Consider the following 6,335-nt stretch of genomic DNA (forward strand, 5'->3'; position numbering starts at 1 on the left):
AAAACGGAACATTTAGTATCCTTTATAGATCATGGTATTTTAATTGCAGGTTTCATATATAATAATTAAAAAATGCTACAATCCATTATAAATCAAATTTTATATATTTACCACCATTTATGGATAATATTAATCTGAAAATCAATGTTAAATAATAATAAACACAAATCTTAATTAAATTGGTTATACAAAATAATTGGTATATTCTTGATTAAACTATGGTGTATATGTTGGTTTAAATTATGTGTTTTGTATCATAGTGCACTTTACATCAAAGTTTCTAGCTGACCTCAAATTGACAACATTCACATATAGTAATTTGAGGAGAAAGTGTCTAGTAGAAAACTAGAAATACATTATCATATGTTTTAAGCAGAATGTAGTTCAATTGTTTAAATCAAATTTTCTATAAATTTAAGGAATTGTCAATGTTTTCCGTTTTCTTCTATTGTACAGTTTTAAAAGGACTAAGAAATGATTCATTTTTTTATTTCTTAACGACTTAACCAAAAAAGGAACATGCTCTTAATATTTAAAGAAAACTTTCATATATAACCACACAAGAGCCTGGTTGAAACTACAATTCGTAGCAACATATTATAGGGAGTCGATAGGCAAGCGAGACTGGGAGAGAGTGGCGAACGAGAGAGGTGAGTTATATATGTATATTGATAAGATGATTGTATATTATACATATGTATATGTATCTATGTCAAGAGAGATTAGGAGAGGGAGGAGAGAGGCGAGCGAGATTGGGAGAGGGAGGAGAGAGGCAAGCAAGATTGGAGAGGGAGGAGAGAGGCGAGCAAGATTGGGACAGGAGGAGAGAAGCGAACGAGATTGGGAGAGGGATGAGAGAGGTGAGCAAAAGATGACATGGAGTGGGAGACAGGTGAATTGTATATTATATCGGTTAGATGATTGTATATTATACATATGCATTTGTACATTTGGCAAGCGAGACTGGGAGAGGGAGGAGAGAGGCGAGCGAGACTGGGAGAGGGAGAGAGAAGCGAGCGAGAGAGGGCAGAGAGTGGGAGTAAGGTGAATTGTATATGTATATCGATTAGATGATTATATATTATACATATGTATTTGTATTTCTGGTGAATTATACAAATACAGATGTGGATAATTATATAAACTCGAAGTTAGCCACGTAATTAATGTTTAATGTTAGTCGCAAGTGGTAATTATAGAAAATCATCGCTATGATGATTAGTTAAGTAGTATAAATTTGTTTAACCGCATAAATTTTCCATATTTAAAGTCACAGGCCCATTTAAACAGGCTTAGCTAATATTATTTCAAGAATATTTATAATACTAAAGGTAAAAAGGAACCAAAATAATTAATTTATAAAATAGCAAGTAAATTAAAATAAATATTTCTAGTAACCTTTTAAACGAATATGGTGGGGAATAGTATTTATTTTCTTAGCGGGACTCTAATTACACATGGTCAAGGATGGTTCCTTTTTTTTTTCAGAGAAAAAACTTTCTATAAATACCAAATCAAATAGGTTTATCACATTATCCTGAAAAATTTTAAGTGCTTAGATTTTCTTTAACAACAACAACAGACCACATCAAATTGTACGTTTTCTTAATTTACAATTTTATTCACCTTTTAATTATTTTCTAATTACTAATTTAAGTATTAGTAAGAGTTTTATTTTCTGTGCGATTAGAACTTTTATGATCTAATTTTTATCAATGTTTAAGTATCATAGTTATAGCGTTGATGCATAAATTAAATAACCAGAAAATTCAAAAATTACCTGAAACTTTTATATCTTATAAAACATATCCATTATTTATTAAGTCCACTTAGTACTTGTTACTTCCTCCTCCGGAAAATTTTGAGTGATAAAATTGAAAAAAAGAACAATTTGTTTTGTTTTAATGTGTAATAAATATAATTGAATCAATGAAAAGTTTGATTATACGATTATTATATCACTCTTGCATATATTGTTATTTTATGGTTGTTGATTGATATCATTCACTATAAATAGATAATACAAATTTATACATATTTTTAATAGTTTTAGAATATATGGGTATAAATCATATTTTTTTTAAATAGTCAAATATTCTTAGAAAAAGTTGAACCCAAACACAAGGTGTAAAAAAATTGATCCAAATATTATTTATCAAAAAAATATTTAAAAACTTGGGATAAACGCTAACTATGGGCCAAATGCCTTGGGAACTTAGGTTTAGGGCTAGAAAAAAAAAATTATAAATAGGCTCATAAAATCTCCAGTCTACGTCTCAACTCTTATCGATGGAATAAAATTGCTCTTAAGTCTCCCACAGAGCCAAAAAGCAAATAAATTTTTTTGTATGTTCTCAATTCCAATATTTGTTATATATGTTTTCAATATTTATTTATTATATATGTTTTAGTTATAGCTAGTAGTTTTGTATCTTTTAATTATATAGCCACCATCTCTAGGTCATACAATTTGACTTCCTTGATGAATGTTTGATGGTGTGGATATACCGTTAATTCGCTGAAAAATTATACTATTTAATATTTAGTTCGGTCAAAATTTTAGTTTTATAATGTTGATTCCCCTTATTCTCTATTTGTTTCATATTATTTAATAACGTTAGATCAAAATTTAAGTTATATAATGTTGACTCCCCTTATTTTCTACGTGTGTTTACTTGTTTCATATTTTTTTGACAAGGACTTTGTGAAAATGTTGGCTCAGTCTGGAGATGCATCGTATCATATATAGCGAACTAAACTTTCGCATCGAATTATACTTTTAAAATTATATTTTTTTTTCGAGTTTCCTACCTTAACTAGCACTCACTTCATATTTATATGCAAACTAAACTTTCGCATCGAATTATATTTTCAAAATTATATTTTTTGCAAGTTTCCTATCTTAACTAGCACTCACTTCGTATTAAAGAACACGGTGATGCTGAGTTGACTTTGTTGTCGATTGGTAACAAATATTTGACCAACTGAGCATTGAGGTCTCTCTTAATACAAAGAGAGTCGATAGTTTAGGCTTGTAAAGAGAAGAAAGAATAGTTGAGTATGGGATTCGGAAAAAAACTATAGTTTAGATGTATTTTTGACCATTACTGTCTCGCGAGTTGCTAATGCCTTGTTTATCTTACTTTTTAGCAGTTACTGCATTCTTTTACGCGTGCTGCTACAAGAATGGGGGATGAAATTGATGACATTGAATTCGCACGACAGATGCTTAGTTTACAAGTAAACAAATATGAAGAAAACAGAAAAAGAGGAATGAAACAAAAACAAGTAGTTGATAAGAGTCATAACATTACTCCTCTTTCTGATTTTGAAGAAAAGATCATATTTAACATACTTGTGAAGATCCCGCCACGATACATTCATAAGAATGTCATGCCCGTTTGCAAAACATGGAAAGAAATTTTTCTCCACAACTTGTTTCATTGAGCGAAATTTCAAGGAATCGAAATCAGAGTTACTAATACAGTCAGGATATACAAGGCATATGAAAACGAAATTGATTGAGATTGGAAAAGATGTTGAATGTGAATCGCGTGATCTTGGACTAAATAAACACGCAAGATTCATTGTAGTTGTGATGGATTTATATTGATGAGTGAGCCAGATGATTTCTACTTTGGGAAATTACGAGTCATAAATCCCGCCACAAAGTTCTGCATCACTATCCCTGGATGCCCTTCGCATTGTGAACATGGAACATGTAGTGCAGCCCTTGTATTTGACTCTTCGACAGAGCAGTATAAAGTAGTGCACATTGTTAAGTACTGTTTTCATTTCTAAATATTCAATCTTAGCAGTGGGGAAGAAAATCGGAAATGGGAACGAGTTGATTCTGATCTGTGGGAAGGTCTAATTAATCAGCCATTCGATGTTAATTTTTGCTGGAAGAATCTAGTATCGATAAACGGAAGGATTCTGCATTGGTATGTTAATTCGAGTGAGTACTTCGTTTCAATGGATGTAACGCGATGAAGTGGTTAATAAAACTAACAATTACACGTTGATCCAATTGGATGAATTTCTCTCTTTTATAACCTGTGATTCCGAGGCAACAATGGATGTTTGGATTTTGGAAGATTTTCATGGGCAAGTTTGGTCCAAGAAAAACACGATCGTGGCAGAATTGACACATTATGTATGTCCATCTAAATCAACGCGACCAAATGAGAGATCAATGCCAGAAATCGGGAAACTTATTGCTGTTGGTGGCGTGAGGAACGGTGAAATGTTGATTCTTAAACACCAGAAGAACTCAAAGGAATACTTATATGACACAAAGAGTAGGGTGACGAAGATGTTCAACATTTATAACATGAGGAACTCAGAATCTTTCGTAACGCACAAGGAAAGCCTCTTTTCGATGAAGAGGATCTCCTAGTATTTGGAGATCATGAGCTTAAAAGGAACGGCATGGATAATCGATTATAGTTTGCTTGGGTTTAAGGCATAGTTATTTTTATCTTTATATTTTTTTTAGTGTTTGTAGTTGGTACCTTTGTTTACACTTATGCATATTACATTTCAGTAAATTTGATTTGCTGTTTTAGATTTTCTCCTTTACACCTTGTTTGGATGGTTTTTGAATGTTCATTTTTATCGTTATTTAAACGTTAGATGTTATCGACCAATTTGATGTAATTGTGTCATTACTTTAATATTTTCTTTCTTCAACCTTCTGTTTTATGTTATCTTGCTTCTACCTAGAGTCGTCAATATGAGCTAGGTTTGTCGGGCCGGCTTAGCTTAATTCGGGATTTGATAGGGCTAAACTAAGATTTTTGGAACCCATTTAAGAAAATGGTTTTTAGCTTGGTCTGAATAGGCGTGCTAATTTGTGGGATTCGAAAAATATTGGTAGAGCCCGTGGCCAAGTAAAAATTAATTAAAAATATAATATAGTATTAAAATTTTAAATTAAAGAGAGTCCAAACTCAAAATAATTATATTAATATTTCCATTTAGATATTTTTACTTTTAAAAAAAACATAATAATTATTATAAAGATAATTTTATATATTGTTTTGATTAACAAGTAGTAACATTAACATCACGTAATATTGTTTTGTCGATATTTATGATAATATTTTTAAATTATAACTTATAATTTAATTTTATAATTGTAAAAAACAATATTTTAAAAGTGCGCTGACCCGCCAAGCCTGTAGCCCACATACTTGTGGGTTGGACATGTCGTTTTCTTACCCACATAAAAAAATGGGCTTGCTCGACCTGACCCGTAAAGTGTCTGTATAAGTTAGCCCCGGATGGGGTGAGCTAACCCATATTAATGGTTCTACAGTTCTACCCTATTTTTCTCGTTGATTTATCATTCAAATTGTTTTTATCTTATCTAAATTATATTCAATAAAATAAATATAATATGATACAATATAATATAATACAATACAATATATTATTAAAATATTCTTAATAACCATCCAAACAAAAGTGGGAGCAAAGACAAAAAAGAAAAAAAGAAGAGAAAGAGATTAGATAATTTCTTTCTATCTATCCTAATTTTGGTGAAGAGAGAATATCTTATATCCTATTATACTTATAACACAACATCAAATGTGATAAATTATCCGATACTTATTTTCCTCAAAATAATAGAATCTCAAGTGTGCATATCACAAATTAACACAAACACCATAATTATATAAAAAAAATATACTAATTCTATAAATAATAATTTTAAAGAAGAATTGGTATTGTCTTGTCAAGACGAATTATATATAATTAAAATAATAAGGTGGAAAAGCTATCGCCGGCTCCATCAATTTACCATTGAAATATATGAAATAATAACTATTTTCGCTGTTCACTTCTATTGGTGACATTTTATTGTTATATTATATAATTTTAATAATGTAAATCTGTTGCCTAAATTAAATAACAATATTTAATAAAATTATCCATATAATGTTTTACTTAATTAGTAACTACACCCTATGATGTTATTCACTTCTCTCTTTCCCCAATTCCTCCTTTTATCTCTCTCCTAAAGAGTTCAAATATTGGCACAACATACTTGGTAAGCTTCAAAACTACTTCTCTCTTTTTAATTTGATGTTCAAGTATAGTGAAAAAGCTTTTTAAGCTTTTATTTATGAGTCAAAATTACGTAATTCATTGGAAAATATGTAAATGGCATTTTTACTTATTTTTTAAGGGGTGTTTTATTTCAAGAGTAAGGTGATTTATGAAATTTGAAAAATTACCAAAAACTTATTCTCACTTTCATTTTAAATTACTCAAAAATAATTAAAATAACTCCTCCAATTTGTAAGCATCATCAAATACAATTGTGACTT

This window comes from Solanum lycopersicum, chromosome 3 (assembly GCF_036512215.1).
Source record: "Solanum lycopersicum chromosome 3, SLM_r2.1".
Taxonomy (NCBI): domain Eukaryota; kingdom Viridiplantae; phylum Streptophyta; class Magnoliopsida; order Solanales; family Solanaceae; genus Solanum; species Solanum lycopersicum.